Consider the following 13,223-nt stretch of genomic DNA (forward strand, 5'->3'; position numbering starts at 1 on the left):
GGCTGCGGAGCTGCATATCTCTGTTTTTCCCTGCCTTGCCTCAGTTCTCATGTTTTTCTGTAATCCGTTCCTGGATTTCCATATGCTCTGTTCTGTGCTTCTGATGCCTTGATTCCAGTCTTGCTCTTTGCTTCAGCTTCTGTTTCCTTTATAAGGTGTGTCCTACCCGTTTGTTATGTTTGTCTCAGTCTGCAGTGTAAAGGTATGTCCTTGGTTTTGTGTTTAGACTCGATGTTTGGTTTCAGCTTATTAGTGATTCAGTAAGCAAGGTTTAGCGTTAGGACCCACCGAATATTGGAGTACTTTGGCGTAGTGGTGGGCTAAGCATACTGTGGCCATATAATGCGACGGAATGTCCAATTGTTATCTCATAGTCCTAGGCTAGTCCTGTATCCACGTGTGTCTGTATTTTGCGTACCTTTGCCCTCCTTTCCCTGAATCATCTGAGGATTTTGGGTCCTCTCTCCTCTCCCCATGTCCCAGTTAAGTTGTCCTGTCCTTGCTTTAAGGAGAAGCGTCCGAGGATTCTGGTTCCTCACTCCATCCCCTGTGTTCCTGGCCCTGTATACTGAGCTACTGCTTTGCTGCATCTGATCTGTCTGCCGTGTATGACTCTTGGCTACGTCAACGATCCAGTTTTGTGTACCAGACCCCGGCGTGTTCCAGACGTACCTACCTGCTGCTTCCAAGCCGTGTGCCCTGCCTGAGGGCTTCCTAGCCGCGTGTCCTGTCTCAGGACTTCCTAGCCGCGTGCCCTGCCCGTGGGCTTCCTAGCTGTCTGCCCTGTCTATGGGCTTCCTTGCCGTCTGCCCTGTCAGTGGGCTTCCAGTGTCCTGCCTGTTTTTATCCTGGTCTCTTAACACCTAAAGATGGCCCAAGAGAAAATCTAAAGCTAAAGTGGAGCACAGCCCTGAACTGGACACATCAGCCTGCCTACAGCCATGTTCTGAACCTGCCCCTGCCCCTGCATTGAGACTCCTACCTGATCCGGCACCGAATGCCCTGACAAATGTGTTGCAGCTGTGATGCTCATTGTCAGGAATTATATGTATGTTTACTATTTCAAATGAATGTCTATTCTTTTTGCTTTTATCATATTATCATTATTATTATTGTTGTCGTTTACAGGGTAGTTAATACAATAATATTCTAATTTAACTTGCGTCTTTGAACTTGCCCAAATATCTGACTCTCAATATCAAATCAGGAACTGAAAGGAAAAACATAACAAATATATTAACATCTCATTAAATATGGTGCTGACTAGCCATACTTACATGTGCCACAAAAATATAATTTTGAAGCCTACAGCATTGCAAGTGTTTAAGTTAATTTTCTTTGACTAAAAAAGTAAACCAATATGAAGGTGTTCAGGAAATGGAATTAAAAATGAATTAACCTCCCAATGGGGATAGAATCAAGAAGAATCAATGCAGATATGACCTCAGAATGTACATGTGAAACACAAATGCATGAGATACGCACCCAAAAAGATGAATTTACAATTTCTTGAATCAAATGTAAGTTTGACAATAATGTGAATTTCAATAGTAGTTTTTTTTTTAGCTTCTAGCACCCTATTTATGTATTGTCAAACTTAGTCAAACCTTCAAATTGTATTTTATAAAAACAGACAACATTGTATTTATTTAATGAGAATTAGCTATTCTCTACGTAAATCTTCCCAAAATATCCTTCTCCTAAATTTATATTATAAATCAAATACTAATGGCGTTCACAATTTTATTATCAAGAATGTGGTTGTAACCACAAATCTCTACCTCGGACGAAATTACATCAAATTCAAACACAATATAAAATGGAAAAGGGTATGTCATACACAGTCAGAAATAATGAAATATTTGAAAAATCTTATGAACCTTGGTCAAATACATTTTCAATAAATAAATATATGAAGGAAGAGGGTTTCTTTACCAAAGCAAAATTCATATAGTTAAATTACTACCATTATTCAACAACATTTTTCTACCTGGTTTTGATATAACAATTTATGAAATAAACTTAATTTTTTTTTCTTTAGACTTTGTTATGATTTTGTATCGTATGTTTTATGAATGATATGTATTTTCTATGTTTATAAATAATATGAATAATAAAAAAAAATCTTTCAATGGGATGAATGTAGATTTTCTGAAATCAAATGTAAATTTGACAATTAGTTGGATTTCAATTATAGTGCTTTCTAGCGTCTAGTGCCCAGTCTTAGTATTGTCAAACTATAGGCTGCCAACTAAAACCTTCAAACTATATTTTAGAAAAACAGAGAGTATTGTATTTATGTTACTGTAATCATGCCACTACTACAAATTAATAAAAATAGTGCCATAACATTTTATGCTTCAAAGTTGTGAATGTTTTCTGTGAAGTAATTTTACTTATAACTGTACCTTGCCATATAAAATGCATAATAAAATAAATGAATTTGGACAATACTGAATTCATGATTTATGGAGATTTACTAATCAATACATGTGACCAGGCCCGGACTGGCCATCAGGCACACTGGGCATTTTCCCGGTGGGCCGGGCGGCCCAGGACCAGATTGACGTAGGGGCTGATGGAGCTGCAGCTCCAGGCCCCTACCTTAAAATAGGCTGTCAGGACGGACTGACTGGGCCTATGCGGCCGCATTAACGCAGAGCATAAGGGGCACCTGCCCCTTAAGCCCGCAGCAACTGCGACCGGGTCCGCCACTCTAGGGGGCAGGCCAGCCCCCACCAGGGCCGGCCTTAGGGGTGCACGGCCTCACAGGGCTTAAATTAAAACATCAGGGGGGGGGTTGTTTACTTTATTTAACATCCTTCATGTTAAAGTTTGTTTAACTTTATTTAACACGGTGGATGAATTGCTTGAATGGTTTGTGAGACTGCATTAATGAATATGTGTTAATGATTTGTGTGAATGAGTGAATAAGTGTTTGTGTCTATCATGAATGTTTAAGTGATTTGGGGAAATGCAAAGATGGTACATGAAGGGTAGGCTTTAACAATAAATAAATAAATAAATAAAAATGGGCTGCTCAGTCTTAAATGCCCGGGCCTATTTTTTGTCCCAGTCCGGGCCTGCATGTAACTACTAGGTTACAAAACTAGGTAAGAAGTTATATATGAAATATTTTAAAAACCCATCTGCTTATTAATCAACAGGTAAGTTCTACCGATAGAGTTCATTTTTATATTTTTAGATCAGAACAAATGAAGCACACTTGAGTAACTTTTGCAAGTAATAATCAAGACTAAAAGGCTAAAGCAACGATGAACTAATGTTTCAATTTCAATCCAGGAAATACATTCTCATGAATGCAATATCAGAGTTTTCTCTAAAATACAACTAACCCAAAAGGCAGGGATATCACATGGACTTCTAAACCCTACTCATCTTTCATCTATATTATTCCCCATCCACATTTCTTTATTTGCTGTCATAAATATTTGATATTTTTTTTAATAATTGTATATGTGATCTGAATAATATTTTTTATCAATGAAGGCATAGAAAAAATATATATTTTGATAGACTGAACTAGGAGTGAGAGTGGCAGAGTTATATTATACATTATTTTTCTTATGCAAATAAAACATTTTCTAATTCTTCTATACGGGACATAAGTCTAATCAAAAAAAGATATGGTTTAAAAAAATATAAAGAACATGTTCAACAAACAAATACTGTTGTGTCCATTTAAATCATCAGGAGAAAATTATTAGATAGTATTATATTGCTGTTAAGTGTAATAAAAGACCAAACATATATCCTTTAGATACTATTTATTTTAAAAAAATGCTATGATTCACCAAAAAAAATGTTTAGCCGTCTCACCTGGTACTGGTCCTTTAACAAGTCAGAGGTGGGCTCCTTCATAACATCAGTGAAATTAGGTGTATTTGAAGGCTTTGTCAAAGTAATATTGGATGTCGCTACTGAAGGGAAACAAGCTGGATAACATTGTCCCTGTGGTTCCGGAGGGGCCATTCTGACCTCCATATATTTTAAAGTTCCATCTGTGTTCAAATAAAGTGTCGGTTGATACTGGTCTAAGTAGGTCTTTGGGGGTGATTTGTTTAAAAAAGAAAATCCACAACTATTATCATAATAACCATTTTTAAAGCATTTTATAATCAATATAATAAAGGTAACAAGTGAAACTAAGCTAATGGCCACAAGGGAAATAATAAGATATAATGTCAAATTGGGAGTTGGATTAGAGTTTGTAAGAAAATCTTGAGATGTCTGGGATTCCTTTTCAATGGTATCTAAAATATTTATAAAAATTTGGACTGTAGTTGTCAAGGGCGGCTCCCCGTGATCCCTGACTGAAATCACAAGCTGTTGCTCAGTGTTATCGTTTTCTTGAATAGCTCGGATTGTTCTTATTTCCCCTGTATATTCCGAGATCTGAAACAAACTACCACCACTATGCTCAGATAGAGTGTAGGCAAGCCAGGCATTGTGACCAGAATCGAGATCCACAGCAGAGACTTTTGTTACTAAATATCCAACAGATGCCGATAATGGGATCTTCTCCTGATTAATGAATTCACCTGAATTATCAGGGTTTAGCACTGTGGGGTAATTGTCATTTGTATCCCAAATGAATATAAAAACTGAAACATTAGAAAATAAAGATGGAAATCCAGAATCTTCCACTCTTGTAGTTATTTGCAGAACTTGGAATTGTTCATAGTCAAAAGAACGCTGGGCATAAATGTTGCCATTGTCAGAATTGATGTATACAAAAGAAGAGGCAGAAGAACCATCTATTTGGCTTTCAATGATAGAGTATTTCAGCTTTGCATTGTCCCCCTCATCTGGGTCAGATGCTGATACCGTACATAATAAGCTGCCAGGTTCATTATTCTCTTTTGTGAATGCGTTGTAAACAGATTGCAGGAATGTAGGAGAATTATCATTCACATCAGAAACATAGATGGTAACTATAGTCTGATTATGTAAAGGAGGAGACCCAAGATCAGAGGCAATAACCTTAATAACATATTTTGAAACCTTTTCTCTGTCCAGATATCCAGTAGTGACCAAAGAGTAACGATCATTAAAGGGTTGACATTTAAATGGTAAATCCGGTGATACTTCCAACACAATTTCTCCATTTTTTCCAGAATCTCTATCTTTCACTGTAATAAACCCAACAACAGTTCCTATTGGTGCATTTTCAGGCACTTCATTGGTCTTGGAGGTAATTAGAATGTCTGGGGTATTGTCATTTTCATCTTCTATTTCAATTTGTACAAGACATCGCCCCTCAAGTTCAGGAACACCTTTATCTATGGCTCTAACAGACAATTCAAAGAAACTCGATTCTTCAAAATCTATACCTCCCTTAATAAATATTTCACCCGTGTGTGCATTTAAACCAAATGTTCTCTTTGCTGCATCTAAGGTATGGTGGTAAAAGGAATAGACTATTTCACCATTGGAGCCTTCATCAAGATCTGTAGCATTAAGCTTCATTACAATTGTGTTTAATGGGAGATTTTCCAATAAACTGATCTTATAACATGACTGAGCAAACACTGGTGCGTTGTCATTAATATCTAAAACTATTATTGTTACCTGTATAGAACCTGACTTTGCTTGTTCACCACCATCAACAGCAGTGAGGATAAGTTTATGTTCTTTCTTCTCTTCTCTGTCTAATACTTTTTCCAGTATCAGCTCTGGTATAAGCGTTCCATCTTTGCGATTTGTTTCAGACAAAGAAAAATATGGGTTTGGATTTAGTCTGTAATGAGTAACACCATTAATACCCACATCTGGATCCTGTGCAATCTCTAAAGGGAACTGTACACCAGGAACTGCCAGTAGCTCAGTGATTCTTATTTCCTGATTGGGAATGGCAAATGACGGGGAGTTATCATTAATGTCTAGAATTTCAATTTTTAAACCAAAAAGTTCCAGGGGATTTTCAGCAACAAGCTCTAGATGCAATAAGCAGCTAGGGCTAGATGCACAAACAACCTCCCTATCAATCCTTCCTTCCACAGTCAAATCTCCATTTTCTACATTTACAGAAAAATATCTGCTGCTCCCTTCAGATTCCAAACTCAGTCTGCGTTTAATAATATCTGCCAGGTTTAATCCCAAATTTTGAGCCACATTCCCTATCAATGTTCCTGGCTTTGTCTCCTCAAGAACTGAATAACGAAGCTGCCCAGTGACCCAGCCCCAGCTACAGAGGAAAAAAGAACATATTACTTGCCATTTCCAAGCTTTTATGGATCTCTGTCTGTCCATATCTTAAATCCTTTGTTTTGAAGTATCAAAAATGTGGGTTTTTTATAGTTCCATGAGTCTATAAGTCAAATATAAATCCAGCAGAGGCAAAAAATATTTCTACGGAAGCATCTTCAATGTAATGGTAGCTTTCCTTTGTGTGCAAGAGAAAAGATAGGAGGGCGATTCTTTGAGCCAGGGGGAGGAGAGAGACGATATTATGATGATGCGAACAGATCCACTAGTGCAGCTCAAGAAATGATTGGATGACAGGTCCGCCCTCTGCTGGCCAATAGTGTTAAATTCATTTCAAATGGAAAAACAGGAATATTTGAATACCTACTTTGATGTATATATATTTGCAGCTACATAATATCTGTGTTAATGCAAGAACTGGCATATTTCATGTGTATATGTGATGATATATAATAATCAGAATAGGTATAGATTTTTTTATTCTAATATATTAATATTTTATTCTTTTGTGTCCAATGTGAAGGCACGCATACAAAAATGTGTTGTAGCTGTGATGTTCATTGTCAGGATTATATGTATTTTTACTATTTCAAATGAATTTTTCTTTTTGCTTTTATCATATTATTATCATTATTATTGTTTTTGTTTACAGGTTAGTTTACACAATAATATTCTAATTTAACTTGGTACTTTGAACTTGCCCAAATATCTGACTCTCAATATCAAATCAGGAACTAAAAGGAAAAACATAACAAATATATTAACATCTAATTAAATACGGCGCTGACTAGCGATACTTACATGTGCCACAAAAATATAATTTTGAATCCACTGGTAGCCTACCGCATTGCAAGTGTTTAATTTAATATGCTTTGACTAAAAAAGTACACCAGTATTAAAGTGGGGATAGAATCAAGAAGAATCAATGCAGATATGACCTCAGAATGTAGATGTGAAACACAGATTCATGAGATATGCACCCAAAGAAATGAATGTGCAGCTTCTTGAATCAAATGTAAGTTTGACAATAATGTGAATTTCAATAGTAGTGTTTTTTTTAGCTTTTTGCACCCTGTTTATGTTCTCTCAAACTTAGTCAAACCTTCAAACTATATTTTATAAAAACAGAAAGCATTGTATTTATTTTATGAGAATTAGCTATTCTCCACACAAATCTTCCCAAAATATTATTCTCCTAAATTTATATCATAAATCAAATGTGGTTGTAACCACAAATCTCTACCTCGGACGAAATATTACATTAAATTCAAACACAATCTAAAATTGAAAAAGGTATGTCATACACAGTCAGAAATAATGAAATATTTGAAAAATCGTATGAACCTTGGTCAAATACATTTCCAATAAATAAAAATAAGAAGGTAGAGGGTTTATTTACCAAAGCAAAACGCATATAGTTAAATGACTACTTTTATTCAACAACATTTTTCTACCTGGTTTTTATATAACAATTTATGAAATAAGCCCGTGTTTTTTTTTCGTTAGACTTTGTTATGATTTTGTATTGTATGTTCTATGTATTTTCTATGTTTTTAAATAATATCAATAATAAAAAAATCAATGCAATGAATGTACATTTTCTGAAATCAAATGTAAGTTAATAATAATACTGTGAATTTCAGTAGTATTGTCAAACCTTTGGCTGCCAACTCAAACCTTCAAACTATCTTTTAGAAAAACAAAGAGTATTGTATTTATGTTACTGGAATCATTGCCACTTCTACAAATTAATAAAAATAGTGCGATAAAATGTTATGCTTTCTGTAATACCACTTAGTTATTGTAAGTAACTATAAACTACTAGCTGAAGTTGGTGGACAGGGATTTATTATAGATATATGCATATTCACCTTTTGTAATTTCAGCATCGCTCCATTATATATAAGCAATGAAAACTGGTCAACAAAGTACAGAAGTTCCTATGAAGCAAGTCCAATGGAGACCTCACCCGGTAGGCCCTAAATGTAAAAGACTACCAGATCTCATCTGAGACTCTGTTGTAGTTCCGCAAATTTCTGTTAACAAGTTTGTAAAATGTTTTATATATTAAGACACTATTTTGTCATTTACTGTTGTCATATGATATCCAGTTACCAAATGGGGAGGTTTATTTTTTGGGGCTCTGGTGAATCACCCCTCCTCTACCATACATACACAACTTAACAGTAACCACAATGGTTAAATATTTTAATCAAAAACTACAGAATCAAAAAAACACAGCTCATAAGCAAACCAAAGTATACAGTATTTTAGGATTTTAAGGCTGATTTGGAATAATATTGTCCCTTTTAGTATAGCTTATGGTTCTATATGAAAAAGTCAATCCAAAGAATACGCCTTTATCAATACAATGTAGATGAAACAAGTATGTTAATGAACTGTGCAAATGCTAATAGACCAGAATAAAAAGAGTTCAGATGTAATTCTAAGGTTTATATTTTGAATACATTCAAGAACCAAATAGATCAAATCAATGCTAACAAAACTATTACTTCACCTCACCTTGTTTGGCTCTTTCAACCAGCTTGGGTCAGAAGAGTCGGTCTCCTTATCAATATCGGTTAAATGAGGGAAGTTCAAAGGTTTCGTCAAAGTAAAATCTGATTTCTCTGTTGCTGGAGGAAAGCAAATGGAATAACATTGTGCCTGTGGTTCCGGTGGAGCCATTCTGACTTCCATGTATTTTAATGTCCCATCTGTGTTTAAGTAAAGTGTTGGCTGATACTTATCTGCATAGGCCTTAGAATATGTCTTGTTTGGAAAACAAAACCCACAACTGGATTCATTATGTTCCTTCCTAAAGCATTTTACAATCAAAATAATGAATGTAACAAGTGAAACCAAACTAATGGCCACAAGGGAAATAATAAGATACAATGTCACATCTGATGTGGGTTTAGTGTTAATGGGAAAATGGTGTGACTTATGCATTTCTTGAGCCATGTCATCAATTATGTTTATGACAATGGGGACTGTAGTTGATAGTGAAGGCTGTCCGTGATCCCTGACTACTATTACAAGATGTTGTTCAGTGTTATCTGTTTCTTGAATAGCTCTAAGTGTTCTGATTTCACCTGTGTATTCAGATATTTGAAACAAACTAGGGTCCGTAGGCTCATCTAAACCATATGCAATCAAGGCATTATGGCCAGAATCCAGATCAACTGCAGACACTTTTGTAACCAAATAACCAACAGATGCAGAAATTGGGATCCTTTCTTTGGTACTTAATTCCCCTGAATTCCCTGGATAGAGCACAGAGGGGCAGTTGTCATTTATATCCAAAATAAATATAAAAACCAATACACTGGAAGATAAATTTGGAGATCCAGAATCTTCCACACTCGCAGTGATTTCAAGAACTTGGAATTGTTCATAGTTAAAAGAGCGCTGGGCATAAATGTTGCCATTGTCAGGATTGATGTATACAAAAGAAGAGACAGAAGAACCATCTATTTGGCTTTCAATTATAGAATATTTCAGCTTTGCATTATCCCCCTCATCAGGGTCAGATGCTGACACCGTACATAACAAGCTGCCCGGGTCATTGTTCTCTCTTATGAAGGCTTTGTAAACAGATTGCTTGAATGCTGGAGAATTATCATTCACATCAGAAACACTGAGATAGATTATTGTCTGAGTGTGTAAAGAAGGAGATCCAAGATCAGAGGCTTCAAGTTGAATAGTATATTTTGACGCATTCTCTCTGTCCAGGTATCCGGTAGTAACTAACGTATAACGGTTTTTAAAAGGTTGGCATTTAAATGGTAGATCTGCTGGTACTTCCAACTGTATTTCTCCATTCTTTCCAGAATCTTTATCCTTCACTGTGATGAATCCAACAATAGTTCCTATTGCTACATTTTCAGGCACTTCATTTGTCTTAGACGTAAAAATAATTTCTGGTGTGTTGTCATTTACATCTAATATATCAATCTGTACAATACATCGTCCCTCAAGTTCAGGGACACCTTTATCTATGGCTCTAACAGACAATTCATAAAACTGTGATTCTTCATAATCAACAGCTCCCTTAATAAATATTTCTCCGGTGAGAGAATTCAAGTCAAATGTTTTCTTTATTTTATCCACTGTGTGATGATCAAAGGAATATATAATTTCCCCATTGGAGCCATCATCTAAATCTGTAGCGTTCAATGCTATGACAATGGTTTTTAATGGGAGATTTTCCACTATACTGATCTTATAAACTGACTGATAAAACTGTGGTGCATTGTCATTAATATCTAAAACAGTAACAATTATCTCTGATGATCCTGACCGAGGTTTTTCTCCCCCATCAAAGGCAGTTAGTATTAATTTATGTTCTTGATTTTCTTCCCTATCAAGAATTTTTTCTAAAACTAATTTAGGAACAAGTGTACCATCTTTCTGAGTCTCTACAAACAAAGAAAAATATGGATTTTTGTTCAATGCATAGTGTGTTATAGAATTAGAACCTACATCTCGATCTTGTGCAATTTCTAAAGGGAACCGAACGCCAGGACTAGTCACTAGTTCTATAATTTTTATCCTTTGATTACTAGCAGGAAACGTGGGAGAATTGTCATTTACATCCACAATTTCAATTTCTAGGCTAAACAACTCCAAAGGTTCTTCAGTCACAACTTCTAGATGTAATATACAATTTGTACTGGAGCCACAAATATTTTCTCTGTCGATCCTTTCTTTCACAGTTAGGATTCCATTTTTCTGATCTGCAGCAAAATATGCACCATGTCCCTCAGACCCCAAACTAAGTCTACGTTTATAGATGTCTGCTAGATTGAACCCAAGATCTTTAGCTAAATAACCAACAACAGTTCCTGGATCTGACTCCTCAATGAGAGAATATTGAAGCTGTCCAGAGACCCAGCCCAAGCTACAAAGAAAAAACAAACATGCTACTTGCCATTTCCACACATCTAGATAGCCCTGGAAGTCCATATCTCAAATCCTTTCCTTTTGATACTTTGGTATATGTTATCCTTTATAATCCCATGGATCCGTATTTTGATATAGATCAATTCATTGCAAAATAACTCCTTCTTTTTGCTATAAACACGTACACAAGATTTTCATCGCTAAACACCTTTTCTTTTGTGTGCCGGGGGAGAGATGGGAGGGTGATTCACTGAGCAAGGAGGAGGAGAGATGACTATAACATGAACAGATCTACTTGTGCAGCTAAAGAAATGATTGGATGACAGGTCCGCCCTCTTCTGGCCAATAGTGTAAACTTCATTTCAAATAATGGTAAGATGTGGTGAATGTTTCACATAATAAAAATATAAAAATTAAAATGTATTTGTAACATTTTTATGCTGTTATTTTATATAAAATGTATTTTATATTAAATAAAAAAATCTTCAACAAAAAAAATTGCAATATAATGAAAAAATGAGAAAAAATATTTACGTACACACAGTAATCTAGGTTTTATTCTTTGTACACTTTGAAAATACTTATTATGGGTCTTTGCTTCCCCATTTGTATTTTCATTTACCAGCCCTATGTATTAATTTTAAAAAATATTATTTGCTATATAATTATATTTAGACTTTTGCAGAAACATTCCAAATGAGTCCATTGTTAAAAAGAAATCATATCCCAATATTTAGTAGCATGTCCATCTACAAACTTTATTTTTATATAACTAGGGATAAGTTACTTGGGGATAAGTAATTCAATTTTTTGATAAAACTTTATATAAATGAAGTGAAAAAACGTTAATATTTCCATTGATCACTGGTTATGCAATACTTAATCCGCAATAGAAAAAAAATGCGTTTACTAAAAATATTAGTTTTCTTTAGACACATTACATTCAAGACAACATATTTACAGTCTCCTCAAAAAACAACTTGTTTCCTCACTGCATCATTATTTGCTTAGTTGAAATTGCATAAATAAAAAAACATAGACACGTGAAGAGTGGACTAAGCTACCAAATACTTTTATTTTCCTTATATTTTGGTATTTTTTGTTCAGGCTTTTCTTATAGGGCAAGGCTAATTCCCAGCTGCCCCACTAGCCTCCTTAAACACTTTTAATCCTTATCAAACCATGAGAATCCTATTCTCTAGCAACATTTGTATTTTTACTGTAGAACTATATTATATTTTTTTATTACAAAACATAGAAGTCTGATGGATGAATCTAGGTTTGATAGATGCCAAGAGAACAATGCCTACCTGAAAGCATAATGCCTACTGTAAAATGTGGTAGAATAGCATAATGTTTAGGAAGCTTTTTATGATTTGGGCTAGGCCCCAACCCTTGCTACAGCATAAAAAACACATTAGACAATTGTATACTTCCAACTTTGTGGGACCAGTCCCTTTTCTGTCCCAGCATGACTGTGCAAGGTCCATAAAGACAGGGTTTGATGAGTTTGGTGTGGAGGAACTCAAGTGGCCTGCCAAAAGCCCAGACCTTAACCCCACTGAATACTTTTAGGATGAATTAGAATGATTGTGAGCCAGGCATCCTGGTCTGACATCAGAGCCTGACTTTACAAATGCTGTTTTGGTGGGCACAAATTCACAGATGACCTTATTTTGAGCTATATACACAATTGTATATGCATATTTAGTGTATACAACTGTAACATAAATTATTTAGGAAAAGATCATTGTAATTATTGTTGACCTTATTTGTATGCGCCTACCCAGAATCCCCTGTGGTTGTGGCAGCACCATGAGATTTCTGAGGGAAAAACAAGCCTTCTGGCTTGTCTGGTGTCTGTAGATGAATGTTTAATAATGCTTCTACAAGCTCAACAGTGTGATTCATACACAGTGATGGTCAGTGAGTGTGCTTCAGTTGTCTGTCTGATAGGTGCGATGAGAGTGATTAAACCAAACCAAATGTAATATTTCAATAGTAAAGTAACTTCTAAAAAATCCACTTCTAAACAGAAAGGATGTGCAGATCTGAGAATACATTCACCAAAACCACAAATATATACAGTA

The 13,223-nt window shown here is 35.4% G+C and overlaps 2 pseudogenes; both read right to left on the reverse strand.

The window, feature by feature from the left end:
* Positions 1-1,198: 1,198 nt before the first annotated feature.
* On the reverse strand, positions 1,199-6,273 carry LOC149287345 (protocadherin gamma-C5 pseudogene; annotated as a pseudogene).
* A 2,469-nt stretch (positions 6,274-8,742) lies between these two features.
* LOC149287346 (protocadherin gamma-C5 pseudogene) lies at positions 8,743-11,196 on the reverse strand (annotated as a pseudogene).
* Positions 11,197-13,223: the final 2,027 nt, after the last annotated feature.

This window comes from Sceloporus occidentalis, unplaced genomic scaffold, assembly GCF_023333645.1.
Source record: "Sceloporus occidentalis isolate IW3139 unplaced genomic scaffold, rSceOcc1.0.p SCAF_62, whole genome shotgun sequence".
Lineage (NCBI taxonomy): Eukaryota > Metazoa > Chordata > Lepidosauria > Squamata > Phrynosomatidae > Sceloporus > Sceloporus occidentalis.